Below are 14,989 nucleotides of genomic sequence, written 5' to 3'. Positions count from 1 at the left end.
CCCAGGGAAGTGGTCACGGTGCTGAGCTCTCCAGAGTTCAAGAAGCATTGGGACAATGCTCTCAAATCTCAGGTCTGATCGTTGGGTGGTCCTGTGTGCAGTCCAGGAGTAGGACTCGAGGATCCTGATGGGTCCCTTCCAGCTTATTACATTCTATGATTCTCTGTGTCTCTGTGATTTTTTGTGCACTTTTTTTTAAAATTTTTTTTAATTTAAGTAGATAATCAGAAACTGATTTGCTTTTTCTAGTTGTGTGAGGTGGTGTTCAAACATTCCTGATGCTGCAAAGTGGTGCTTGCATTTCTGATAAAATGGTGTAGTGTATTGGTAATGCTTCCTAAACAGTGATGTTGGCTGTTAGACATGTAGTAGCTGGGAATATGTAGCCTGGCAAAAATCAGATATCTTTTTTCCTGCAAATCAAATCCTTTCTAAAATAGCTGGAAATCAGTAACTGAGCTATTGTTTGGTAGTTGTGTTAGTTTTATTTATCAAGAACACTTTTTTCTCCCCATGACCTGTAGATTCCTCAGTTTCCTGAATCACTCTTTCCTGCTTCACTCCCACCCTCAGGAGCAAGAAGTCGTTTATGCTGGTAACTTCTCCTTCACTCTTCCAGGAATCCTGCTGGCAGAAGGATGCATTTTGCCCCCCACAAGTGTTTTACTGGGAATGCAAACAAACTGGTTTTGCTGTTTTTATAGACGAGATATGGTCAACTTCTGCTTTAGGGAAATTGGCTTGACAAACTAAGTTCAGTGTAACAAGGTGCCTTCGTACACAGCTAGGAGTCCCTGCAACCCACTTGAGATGCTTGGCTGCTTTCCTAACTGAACAGTGTTTTTCAGAAAACTTGAAACATCCCACTTAAATGCGTCTATATTTTTTCCACAAATGTTCCACCCAAACTGAGATGATACTTAATATGAACTGTGTTGGGTATTTCATAAATGGATTTCGAACTGATCATTTGATAAGGGTTAGTGACTATATGAAGCTGATCTTCTTCAGTGTGCATTATCTCAGTGAACAGTGTGTTTCATGTTTCAAAAAAATGTTTTTTGGGAAGAAAAATTTAGACATGAGATTGAGACTTACATGTGAAAAACTTTTTAGCTAGTCTGCTATCCTGTTACCCAGAAGCTGGCAGAGCTTTAAGGAAGTGTTCCTTAGGTCACAATAGGTCCTCCTCTCTAAGTGTAGGAAGCCAGTAAAGAAAGGCAGGAGATAAACATGGCTGAACTGGGACTTGCTTGTAAAACTGGATAGCAAGAAGAAAATGCACAGTTAGTGGAAACAGGGAGAGGTGCCATGGGGGATGTACAGAGGTGCTGCTGAGCTGTCTAGAAATTGAGTCAGGAAGGCCAAGGCCCATCTGGAACTGGACTTGGCAAGGGATGCAAAGAAGAATAAGAGGCTTCTATAGGTGCATCAACTGAAAAGTCTAGAAGGGCGTATCTCCATTAGTGAGCAATACAAGCAAACTGGTAACTGGTGAAGGCTGCTGTACTCAGCAACTTGTTTGACTCAGATCTCACTGGCAACTGCTCTTCACTCACCCCGCAAGTGGATGGTTCAGAAGATGGGAACTAATGGAGCAATGATCCTGTTTGCATTTTTTCCAGTTTCTTCCCAAGTTAAGCTTCTCCAGTTAAGCTTTGTCCAATTTTGCAGAAAGAAAATCTATAATAAATGAAAAATTTTTGGTTTGCATTGGCTACTATTAAATATAGTAAATAGGTTGCAAGCTCTCACTTTTGTAACGTGTTACTTAGAATTGCTCAGTAAGGTAATACATATATGTGTGTGTATATATATATATATGTATATAGTTTTGAAGTTGCCCCATTGTATTGTTAAGGTCAAATTCACACAGTCTAGAATGCACAGAATGAAATGATTTTTGAGTCTATAACTTTTGAGTTATGTGCAAACTCAAATTATTCATATACTTTTATTTCTTTGAGTAGCATTATTGAATATTATAAATTATTAAGAATACCATGCATGCTCTATCTGCTCTGTCTTCCTACTTCAGAACTGATAAACCTAATATATGAATAGCAAAAATGCATCTGCTTACTTCTGGGTTACATTTTAAAGGGAAAGCCAAACTAGAGGCAAGTTTTCTGTAGCAAATGACACAATTCTTTTTATTTTGTGTTTCCTAATTTGGCATCTGTGTTATTGACATTGTAAGTTTCTGATGCTGAAGACATTTCCAACTGCGTGGAAACACAACTTACTTGTGTCAGAGTTATTTTAGAGGCAACTATTTCTGTAGAGAGGAAAATCATTTAGAAAATAAGTATAATAGTACAAAATCTCTTGAAGCTAACTGTGCTTTACATGTAGGATCTTGTTTGAGGCTGAGGAAAGACACATACTTCTAATTTTTCAGAAAATGGTAAATAATGGCTGAAATCTTACAGTAGGTGAGTACTCATTAAATTGATAGACTGTGAACAGAGGTGGAAAGATTTATTTGGGTATAGTCATGGGAGAGAAAGAGCTACAGCATTTTAAGAAGAGCGCATCAGGAGTGAAGGCTCTTGAGTATTCAGGAGATCATCAGAGTAGAACCTGCATTCAGTTGACCCAGGGTCAGGGCACGAAGTTGGGTAAGCATTTAAAAAAACGAACAAAAAAGAAACAAAAAAACCAACAACATCAACAAAAAAAAACAACTAAAAAAGCCCATGAACTGTGCAGCGCTGTTAAACTCTATGGAAAGGGATTATTAACACCAGGTAAATAAACTAAGATGTTACCTCTTGTTTTATACCATGAAATCAGGTTGAGGTTCTGGTAGTTACAGTGCAAAAATTCTACAAGTGCTGTAATTCTGTAGTGTATTTTGAAATATGTATGCATGCAATACATATAAGTATGCTTGATGTCGGTTGCTGAAGAACTTTAACCTGTATTCCATTGATAAAATAGGCCTCTGCCTTGTACGTGCAGGGCTTGTATTGTCTTAAATAAGGCTGACACACACACATTTTATTTTCTTCTGTAGTAGAGAAGTCTGGACTGCTTTGTTTCTTAGCAAGAGAAAGTTGATGCATGCGGTTCAGATTTTGAAAGGAGCATCAGAGAGTGCAGTGGTTCATTTCCTGATTTGTTTTTTATTAAAATTTAAGTTTTGACTTCTCCAGCACCTGCGTAAAAAACTTGTACTTGATGACAGTGGGAAATCTTGTTGTGTACAGACTGTTCAGTCAAATGGATGCATCCCTTTAGGTTGTTCTTTAAAACTTTGAATCTTTGTAGGTAGGCAATAGTAGGAAACAAATATTATTATTCAAGTAATATCACAAATCATGCCATACAAGGGCTGCTCTGAAAGTAATGTCTCCTGTTGACATAGGACATAACATTATGGTGGCTGACAGTGTCAGAGGGGATGTTGGTGACATGGCAGTAGAGGTTGGACCTTCCAGCTGGTATGTCATTACGTTTTGTTGCTGGATGTCAGATGGCAGTAGAGGGGCAGTCTGACAAAATGGCATTGGAAGTGCATATGAAGCAAAAAGTGTGCCATTAAACTTCTCCATGCAGAAAAAATGGCGTCCATTGACGTTCATTGACACTTGCTGAATGTTTATGAAGACCATACAGAGGATGTGAGCACAGTAAGGCAGTGGGTGATGCATTTCAGCAGTGGTGACAGTGGGTCACCTCCAATGGTGAAGATTTTTATGAGTGTGGCATGCAGGCTTTTGTTCATAGTTGACAAAAATGTATAGTTTATGATGGTGTCTACATCTGCAGCTGAGAATTTGCTCTATCAAAGAGTTTTTTTTTGTATCTCTTTTAATTTCCATGGAAATTACATGGAAATTACTTACAGAGAATTACATTACTTACTACATGAATGTAGTAGCATCATCAGAGTCTTAAAAGTGTATTTGAGTAGGTATGGAAACATGGAAGAAAAGTATAAAAATAAATATTTCAGAGTAGATTTCAAGGTCATATGACATACAGGTAGCATGTCAATGGCTCTATGTCCAGGTGGAGGCTGGTAACGAGCGGCGTCCCCCAGGGATCTGTCTTGGGACCGGTGCTCTTTAACATCTTTATCAATGACATTGATGACGGAATCGAGTGCACCCTCAGCAAGTTTGCTGACGACACCAAGCTGAGTGGTGTGGTTGACACAGTTGAAGGACGGGATGCCATTCAGAGGGACCTCGAGAGGCTAGAAAGGTGGGCCCGGGTGAACCTGATGAGGTTCAACACTGCAAAGTGCAGAGTTTTGCACTTGGGCCGGAGGAATCCCAAGCATCCCTACAGACTGGAAGGAGAGGTCCTTGAGAGCAGCCCTGTGGAGAAGGACCTGGGGGTCTTGGTAGACGAAAAACTTAACGTGAGCCAGCAGTGTGCCCTTGTGGCTCAGAAGGCAAATGGGATCCTGGGCTCCATCAAGAGAGGGGTGGCCAGCAGGGACAGGGAGGTGATTGTTCCCCTCTACTCTGCTCTTGTGAGGCCCCATCTGGAATACTGCGTCCAGGTCTGGAGCCCCCAGTACAAGAAAGACAGGGAGCTGTTGGAGAGGGTCCAGAGGAGGGCCACAAAGATGATCAGGGGACTGGAGCACCTCCCCTATGAGGACAGGCTGAGGGAGCTGGGCTTGTTCAGCCTGGAGAAAAGAAGGCTGCGGGGTGACCTCATTGCAGCCTTTCAGTACCTAAAGGGAGCCTACAAAGAGGAGGGGAATCAACTCTTTGAAAGGGTGAGTGACAGCAGGACAAGGGGAAATGGTTTTAAGCTGAGGGAAGGGAGATATAGGTTGGATGTCAGGGGGAAATTCTTTACAGAGAGAGTGGTGAGGTGCTGGAACAGCTGCCCAGGGAGGTTGTGGATGCCCCATCCCTGGAAGTGTTCAAGGCCAGATTGGATGGGGCCCTGGGCAGTCTGGTCTAGCATTAGGTGGAATGGTGGTGGCCCTGCATGTGGCAGGGGGGTTGGAGATTCATGATCCTTGAGGTCCCTTCCAACCCTGGCGATTCTGTGATTCTGTGATTCTGTCTTCTGTCCTCTTAGATTTTGTAGTATTTGGAAACTGTAGTACAGCTCCTGCTGACAGGAGTACATGCATTTCTTCTCCTAAATTTTGTAACAGGATGATAATTAGGAGGTGAATTAAGTGTGCTTAAGACAGATTATTGCATTATTGAATATCATTTTCTTGTTTAAATCTGCAGAGATGGTGTAGTATTAAAAATGGAAAACGATTCAGAATATAAAGCAGTTGCATTGGAAACATTTGAGCAATTAGTATTGCTTAGATATTTTTTAAAGTGTATTTTAAATCATTTTTATCATTTTTTTATCAGTGGTAGCATTAGCAGTAGTATTTGAACTGTTTGTACGTTACAGAGAAACTTGAAAGTCAGAACTTCTATGAGAGAACTTTAATGCTGAAGGCCTTTTTCTTTTAAGCATAAATTAGAGTAGCAGTCCATCTTACAAAGAACATTAGGATCCTTGTGGATGTGCAGCTGGAGTCTGTCTCCATTTCCTGCACACACTTGTGTGTGATCACACATCAGAAACTGGACCAGAACTGAGCGTGCATCACAGTAACCAAGAGCTGACCACAGGTAGAAATAATTTTCAGGATCCTGAAGGAAGTTAAGATGGGAGCAGTAGTCCCTTTATTCTCTAGATGTCTTCTGTTGATCTAGAGAAGCGAGTACAGAATAAGCACTGCGGCAAGTCTGAAAATAAAGACAATTTGATAAATCAGTTATAAAATATAGACCTTTTCTGGTGCAAAATCTGTCTGGAGAGGTGGACATTTACCTTGAGCTTTTAGAAATGCAGGCAGAACATGAACTGCAGCAGACCTTTTTTTCTCTCCTTGTGGAGCAAAGGAAGGTGACAGCAGTACCTTCTTCTGGGCTACAAGAACTATGGGGCAAAGGAAGAGGACAAGAAAAAGTAGCTCATCCTTTCTGATTCAGAGCTGCTGCTATCCCTTAATTGAGGGTGAAAAGGAGTGAATCCTGGCTCCACTCCTTCCAGTTACTCAGGTGCATTGCTTGAACCTGAGCTTGCTGGATTAGCCATGCCTTCTCACCTGGTGCTCAACCCTTGGCTCTGGCTGTGACCTGGTCATTTCCATGCACTTCTTAAGACTAGAGACTGTTAGGGAAGCTGTGAAGTACCTAACTTATTTTGCATAGTACTTGCAGTATAGCCTTTAAGTTTATTTGCAGCTGCATTGTATTACTAAAGAAGCCACTGCTCAATGGCTTTCTTCAGTGAGGTGTTCTTGACAATGGAACTTGTTGGCTTACTGTGCTGAAATAGTTACTGCCACTAGTTATGTGATACAAACTTTGTAGTACTGTTTAGTCTGGTCTGTTTGGACTGCTTATTCTTTGAGGATGGTGTGTGCGTGTTTCTATGTATGTACAGGTAAAGAGGTACTATAAAGATACTGGTATTAGTTTTTAGGAATAAAAGTTTAAGGGAAATGTGTAAAAAATAAGAAGGGAACATTGAACTTTCACTGGAAACTTTCGTATGTACTTGTTTATATTAAAGCTTCATTGGATTGCTGTTTTTTAAAAAATATTTGATGTTGGCACATATGAGCCCCTGCATACTGCTTGAATCCTTCATTTTTTTCTGGCCTTTCAGATATGCATATGACCCCAAACTTTCATGAACCTATGCATCTATTAACTCTGAAATGAGAGCATTGAAGTTATAGAACATTATCTGTTCCCAAAACTGCTGGAATGATATCATGGTTATTTTAGGAAACATTCTTGGGAAAGCTAATACATCTAGAGAAGTAACTCCTTCAACTCTACTAAAAGATACAATTTTTAGTTCTTTGCATAATACATTTTGTATGAGATTTAGATGAGTGAACTGAGCTGTTTGTAAGTTTGCCCTCCCTCTGCCTTCCAGATATTGTTTTTCCCAGTCATATACATCTAGAAGTCTAAAATGGCATGGATGTAAGCGTGCTGCATGAATTGTTAGTGACTTTAGCAGATGTAGCTGCTCTTATCAATCCCACTTCACAGTGGGAGTTCACTAAAGTCACATCATATTGCTTGATGCACTTGAGTTCCCTGCTTGCTAATGGCATCTTCTTCCATTCCAACGATGTTCAAGCATCAGTGACCGTGACTTCCAGCAGAGCACAGGCAAACTGCAGTCTTCACACATGTCACCTGAGAATTTTTTTGTTTGATTTTGTTATTTGATAATACAATTAAAAATGCTTGATCACCTCCCTCACCCTGCTAGCCACTCTTCTTTTGATGCAGTCCAGGGTACGGTTGGCTTTCTGGGCTGTGAGGGCACATTGCTGGCTCATATGCAGCTTGTCATCCACCAGTAACCCCACGTCGTTCTTGGCAGGGCTGCGCTCAGTCCTTTCATCCTTTAGCTTATATTGATATGGCACAAATACTAAAATAGAATATTACAGTTACTACTGGAATATCTGTAGAAAGAATGGAGAAGTAGAGTGATATTTAAGTGGATGATACAATAGTTCACTGTAATGATTTTGATTTCCACTTCGTTCATCTGTGGGTTAGCATTTTAACGTTCCTTTCCATGCAAATTTACAGGATACTTTCTTTCATCAGTTTTGATATAAGTATATGTGCAAACAGGCAAATGTATGTGCACAAATAAATTCAAGGTAGGATTAAGTTCTCAAGTTTGAAGGGGTGAATGTCTTGTTATTTCCAAGTAGTAGAAAGAATTGTGTGCTTGAAAGAGGAAAGTAGTGGCAAAAGATAAAAAGGAATGCTAAAGTTGTTACTGTTGGTTTTGGAATTATTTCTGCTGCTTCTGAAAAGAATTTCAACATGACCAACAAGGCCAGTGGCATCCTGGCTTGTATCAGGAATGGTGTGGTGATCATGGTAGGGAACTCATCCTGCCCCTGTACTCAGCACTGGTGAGGCCTCACCTGCAGTACTGTGTTCAGTTTTGGCACCTCAGTACAGAAAGGACATGGAGGTGCTGGAGGAGGTCCAAAGAAGGGCAACAAGGCTTGTGAAGGGCTTGGAGAATGTGCCATATGAGGAGAGACTGAAGGAACTGGGGCTGTTTAGTCTGGGGAAGAGGGGGCTGAAGGGAGACCTTATTGCTCTCTGCCAGTATCTGAAAGGTGATTGCTTCTCACTGTGACAGGACGAGGGGAAATGGCCTCAAGTTGCACCAGGTGAGGATTAGGTTGGATATGAGGGAACACTTCTTTACAGAAAGGGTTGTCAAACACTGGAATAGGCTGCCCAGGGAGGGGGTTGAGTCACCATCCCTGGATGTGTTCAACAACCATTTAGATGTGGTGCTCAGGGACATGATTTAGCAGAGGGTTGTTAGAGTTAGAGGGTAGTATGGATAGGTTGTGATTGGACTTGATGATCTTTAAGGTCTTCTCCAACCTGAGTGATTCTATGATTCTGTGAATTTCTTCAGATCCTTCCTAAAGAAGGAGTAAAATAAAACTGGAGTTACAGAAAGATGATGAAGTATTTCTTAGAACCTTAGTGTGTTGCAGATGCGCTGAAGGGCATGAAGCTTCAAAGATATGCATGAGCTGACAGTTTTCCTTTTGAGACACTTTCAGCTTTTACCATCTCCAGCACTTCCCTTTTGGTGTGGTTACCAACAGCCTCTGCTTTTGCCAGGCGGGATCAGCAGAACTTCGGTGCCTTAATGAAACTCAGAGTTAGTTACAGGTACTGTAAGCAGAGAGCTAAAGGTCTGATGTGAAAGGTGGGAATAGAAGGTACCTAGTGTTGAGGGTGTCTGAAGTGCAACATTTGCTACTGGGGGTTTCAGTGTCTCATGTATGCAATATGAAGTAATAATAATATAAATATAATGAATTTCTCTTTTCTCCAATCCCAGTGTAGTTAAAATATTGATTATGGAAAGCATTACCTTTGCAGATACTATTTTTGTGACATGTTTAACATGCAAATATTACCAGAGGGCGAACCACCATGCTAAACTCAATTATGTCTGCCTATTTTTGTTGTTTTTCTTCTGCAGACAAACCTGCAGTTGCATCCCTTGTGTGCTAGGTAGATGGATGGAAGCAAGCTTCTATTCAAACTGAGATATTGGAACTAATACACTAAGCTGTGTTGAGAGAACTCCCTGTAGGTTGGAAACAGCTGCTAACCCATCAGTTTGGAGTGTGATGCAAGCGTCTACCCTAAAAAGCAGAATGGATCTGTTGTGCTCATGAAAAGCAGAAGTCTGAGTAGTGTTCAGATAAGTTTGTTTCTGAGAATAGGAAAGATGCAAAAAATGTAAAGACTATTGGTGCAGGTACCGTGAGTATCTAAATGCACAGAGTACTTTTTTCTTCCCCATGTATATCCTCTCAGGATCTTAGGGAAAAATGTGATACGTAGCATGTGAATTTTGAGTCAAATTTGCCACTGTTCTTTGAGCTGACATTTCACATCTGCTGTGATGGATATTTTGGTTTTCTTTTCTTTGAACACATCTTTATAATCCCAGTTTTGAGTCTGTTGGAGCAAATATTTGTCTCTTCTGAAATATTTTGACAAAAGACACATTTGCTTTTGTTGTGAGGATAACTTGCAATTTATTTTTCACCTGGATTATTTAATTATTACATGATAGTTTTTGCCAAAGGAAACAATTCAGGATATGCAGCACAATAACTGAACAGTTGTTTTGCTAGAGATTAGTACTCAAAAGCATTTTAGTTAACTTAGATAATGAGTATCAACATGCTGAAGTGAGCTTGAGGCATTCGTATGCTCCACAAAATGTAGCAGTTCTTTGGTGACTGTGGAGATGTGCAAGGAAGCTGACAGACTTAAGCAGATTTGAACCATTCTTAGAAGATAATTTCAACAGTACTCTGATTCATAATATTGACAAGTTTTCCTCTTGTTTTCTTAACTACTTTGATTACGGGTCTGCCCCTAAACTAGAAAGCACAACTTGTATGAGAATTTCTTACATCCTTCTTGCTTTTTATTCACCTATGCCATTCAGTGCCTTGCCACCCAACTGGAACGTTACACAGGACACATCAAGCTCACTGTAGACAAAATGAGGAGATCCCATGTCCATCTTTTTCTGCCTTCTTCCCAACAACTTTCCCTTTACCATCATTGTGGCTCTAGTGCTGCCCCTCTTGTGTGAGCTGATTAAACTGAATTAAAATAAAAATAAATCCGCACCCAACTCCATAGCTTTCTCCTATATCGGTGAGTTAAATGAGACCATGGGAGGGTCCGGTGAGGTGCACAGCTTGGAGCAAAGGGAGAGTGAATCTAGATGGTCAAAAATGAGAAAGAGGATGGACTGGAGTTGGAGGAAGGTAGCAGCTGACAGCAAAGATGGGAAGCAAGCCTTTGGGTAGTAACGAAGCATTAGATTGGGTCAGTGCCTGTAGCATCACTGTTACTGTTCAGAATTTTTCAGACAGTAGCCATGTGATCTTATGGATTTTCAGGAATTTATTCCAGATGCTATGCAGGCACCCATCTTTTAATTCCAGTGGTGTTGCACTCTCCTTAGAACTTATGGCTTCCTGCTGATTAATTCAACAGATGAGACGCTTGGAAGATCTCTCACAGAAATGAATCTTCAGCCAAATAGCATTTGTTTTTCCCCAGAGACATCACATCATCATTTCTACTGTCTGGGAAGTAGTACCCTCCTGTTTTACTTTTTATAACCTTTGGCAGATTTATCTCACGATATACCCAGATCATGCTGTAGAAAGCCAGAGAGCTGTCTCAGCAAAACTTTTCCATATATTATTTCATGCATGTCTTTGGAGCTTTTTAGGCACAAACTTCCTGCTGATTTGTGCCTTCACAACTTCTAGGAATACTTGGTAAGAGGTAATGTGGATTTTGAGTGATAGAAAGGCATGAGAATGACATGAGTAGACTATATAGGTTAATTGCACAAGTTGACTTAACTCTGCTCACCTTAAACAGAAGGTTGCCAGTTTTGTGCTGGCACTGTAATCAGGGTCAGGAGTGAGGAGAAGCTGCGTTTGGTAGAAGTAACTAATTGCCATAAAATAACTTACTTTCCAGTTTTGTTTCAGAGAACAAAGATATTTCCCACTGTACTTTATCGTACAAGTAATTTCTCTTATTGTTTTACAATTTTTGATTACCATCAGCATAAAGCTTAATAAGCTTTCTGTAAAGTACTCTCCCTGCTCATTTATTGCTTTTACTAAAGAGTCCTTCTCTGACTTGTATTTGGCTACTATTTAGTAGCAAGCAGGTTTCTACTCATTGTTGAAACAGCTCTTCATTATTTAATTTCACCAGCAATGAATTTTGGTGGAGAAAAATGCAATGGAATCTCTGCAGAGAAGGACCTAGGTGTTCTGGTGGATGTCAGGTTAACCATGAGCAAGCAGTGTGCCCTTATGGCCAAGAGGGCCAGTGGTATTGTGAGGTGCATTAAAAAAAAAAGTATGACTGGCAAATTGAGGAGGTGATTCTCCCTCTCTACTTAGTCCTGGCTAAGCCACATTTAGAATACTGTGTCCAGTTCTGGGCTCCGCAGTTCAAGAAAGACAGAGATCTCTTAGAAGGAGTCCAGCAGAAGGCCACAAAGATGATTAGGGGCCTGGAGCATCTCCTGTGTGAGGAAAGACTGAATAACCTGGGTCTCTTCAGCCTGCGAAAAAGCAGACTGAGGGGGGATCTGGTTAATGCTTATAAATATCTAAAAGGAGATGTAGGCAAATGGATGAGGCTGAGCTCTTCATGGTGATGAGTAGTGATAGGGCAAGGAGCAATGGAGCCTAAACATAGGAAATTCCATACAAACATGCAGAAGAACATCTTTCTGGTAAGAGTGATAGAACACTGAAGCCATTGAAAAAGGTGGCCCAGAGAGGCTGTGGAATCTCCTGTAGAGATATTCAAGACTCATCTGGATGCCTACCTGTGTGACCTATTGTAGGGAACTTGCTTTGGCACTGGGGTTGGACTCAGTGACCTCTTGAGGTCCCTTCCAACCCCTGTGATTCTGTGAGTTCCAGTGAGGGATAATCTGTGAATGCACTGCTGATCTCTTACAACTTTTCTACTGCATTGTTTACTGTTTTCATACCTCTGTTTTTTCCTCATTTATTTTCGTTCCACATCTGTTATTTTGGAATGAGCTAGAATAATTCTTTTCTTCAAAACATAATTGCTCTGATTAAATTTGTCTTCATATTATATGACTTGTAAGTAATTTTTAGAGAAGAATATATTGCTAGAAAATACACGCTGGTGCAGTTAAATAGAAAGTTCAAAGTAAGGATCATGTAACTGAAAAATATGAAAGGTGTCTGAAAGGGAGGATATGTTTATTCATGTCTCTACTAGGTTCCATGAGATATTGTTCTCATTACTGTTCATGTTTTTTGAAGGAGAAAAGCTTTTCTAAAACAGTTGCTGTGCTAACTAAATTTCTAAAGAACAGTTTTTATCAGCTTTTCTTAATAATAATAAGAACAGAGCTGATTAAATGATGTTAAAAGGAGGTAGCAAATGGTACTAGTGCATATTTTAAGAAGTGGTTTCTTGAAAAATGGCACCAACATTTTCATAATTTCCTTATAGTGGTTTATCCTGTATGATGGAATTCACAGACTGCTCACTGTATTATGGATGCAATGAAAATTGACTATGATTGGAAATTTAGTTCTAACATTTCTGTTTAATTGCACTTTAAAGCAAAAAAACCTCATTGAACAAAATTCTTTATTCTTTAGAGACCTGTACAACTTTAAGAAACACTTAAATGAGTGCAGTTCTTATTAGGAAGAATAATCGGTTTAACTTTCTACCCCCTGGTCCCAGTTATAGTCCCAGAAGAAAAGGCAAAATGTTAAAGCTATGAAATAACATTAAAATGCCATTTAATTTGTCAAGGGAAACACTGTTTTTTTTTTCTCAGATAAAAAGGCTTGAATAAAAGCTTTTTCCTCTGTAGTGCTTGCAGACTTTCAAGAAAATGGAGAAGATGGTTGCTAGCAGCAGGTGACACCAGATGCACAGCTGCCTAGGGATGTGTGTGATGTTTGCTGGAGACAGGTCTTACTGTCTTGCCTTGAGGCATTAGGTTGAGTCTGTTAGACCATGTAAGTAGTGATTTTTTTCCTCTGCTAGTGGAGTGTCACATTGTGGGATGTGACATTTTTAGGTAATGCATGAGGTAGATTTTTTTTTTTTAACTTAGAAGTAGGTGACCTCTATTGAAGTTTTTTCAGAAACCTTAAATATTTACCACTGAAATAAAAAGATGGCTGTTTTTAGAGAAAAACCACTAGATTGCTTGCTTGAGAAACATGCTAAATTAGCATTTCATTCTAGTTTTCTTCCTTGATAAAATTTCTGTGGATACATTGAAAGATTTGCATTTATATTGAATATCATAGCATGCAAGTAGAGGATCAGTGAGACTCTGTGTGATGAATATCTGAAATTTCCTGAAATTTTCTTTTTAAAGAAAACGGATAATTTTATAGATACGTTTACTGCATTTATATTAGATGCAAGGTAATAGGTGTCATACATTTTCATGTTAATTCACACTTATCTGTTTATAGTTTATAGGATATTTAATTTGTTCCTTTGAAATACCTCATTTTTAGTGCAGCTGCTAACACAAGACATTTGGTAAGATAACCTGTGATCTATATTATTACGGTTCCTGTATTCGTATGAGATTTCTTTTTTCGTCTGAGTTATAATTTGTAAATAAAATTTTCCATATTATGATTACAAAGTGAAAATTGTGACTCAGTAGCATAACTATTTGTAGTACCAGTCCAGCTTTTAATTTTTTCCTTCATTAAATTAGCATCTGCTGGAGATTTCCAGGTATTCAGTGTGGAATCTTTGTTGTGTGTTTTGAACATCACTTTCTCTGCTGCATTCAGCTTGCAGGCTGCTCAAACAAGCCCAAGAGTATGCAGTCATGTAAGCAATTGAGTATTTTGAATAGGAGAGTTTTTCTGAAAAATGCTATGATAGGACTTAGACTATTTTAACAATAAACATTACTTAGTTTACATATTGCTGGAGAAAACTGGGTTTAAGAGATTCCAGTTAGGCAGAAATCTGGCAGGTTGTGATAAGACACGCGACTATGAATGGCAGTTCTTGGAGCAATTGACATGTCAGACCTAGCCAACCTGCTAAAATTATTCACTTCTCTTCTTTACTGTTTTGCACATTATTCTAAAATCACAGAATAGTGTGAATTGGAGGGGACCTTAAAGATTATCTGGCACCAACCCCACCTGTCAGATTTCCCAAAGCCCCATCTAACCTGGCCTCGATTACCCCCAGGGATGAGGCATACACAGCACTTCTGGGTACCTATTTCAGGTCCTCACCACCTTCTGAGTAAAGATTTTCTTTCTGATATCTAATCTAAATCTACCCTCTTTCAGCTTAATGCTGTTACCCCTTATCCTGTCACAGCACTCCCTGATAAAGAGTCCCGTTGTGATTTTTCCACACCACAGCTCCAAGCAGTCAGCCCTTCCTATTACATAGAGATCAACTCGACCACCTCTTCTCCCTTGTATCAGTTGTTATGAGTCATCCCACCACATTTCTGTGATAGCAATTATCATGCAGGTGGAAAACTACAATATGACTTCCAGCTCCTCCAGTTTGTTGCCCATGCTGTGTGGTGCATCATTAAAGAACTGCTTCACCGTGGCTGCTGGTCCTGCTACCTTTTGGGAGGAGGAAGCCCTAATCCCCACGTGGTATTTCTGAAGTGTTTTCTTGATTTCAAATGCATCAGCAGCACATGAGTCTTTGCTGCTCAGATCTCCATCCTGTGCCCCCACAAATCCTAGTTTAATGCTCTCCCTGTAATTCTGGTCAGCTTATTGGCAAAGATGCTCTGAACTAGTGGGTCCTATCTGCAAAGAATATCACTTGTATTCTGTGTGGCTTCTCTTGAGTCGCACTCA

General features: G+C 39.9%; 1 protein-coding gene across 5 annotated transcripts in view; it reads left to right on the top strand.

Annotated features, from left to right (window-relative positions):
- CDKAL1 (CDKAL1 threonylcarbamoyladenosine tRNA methylthiotransferase) overlaps positions 1-14,989 on the top strand; it is a 364,081-nt gene that overhangs the window by 106,512 nt on the left and 242,580 nt on the right. The gene's annotated exons all lie outside the window — the stretch shown is intronic.

Source organism: Phasianus colchicus, chromosome 3 (genome assembly GCF_987193195.1).
Source record: "Phasianus colchicus chromosome 3, bPhaCol1.hap1.1, whole genome shotgun sequence".
In the NCBI taxonomy this organism is placed as follows: Eukaryota; Metazoa; Chordata; class Aves; order Galliformes; family Phasianidae; genus Phasianus; species Phasianus colchicus.
Note: the sequence above shows the minus strand (reverse complement) of the source record. Positions and strands in the feature narration are given on the sequence as shown.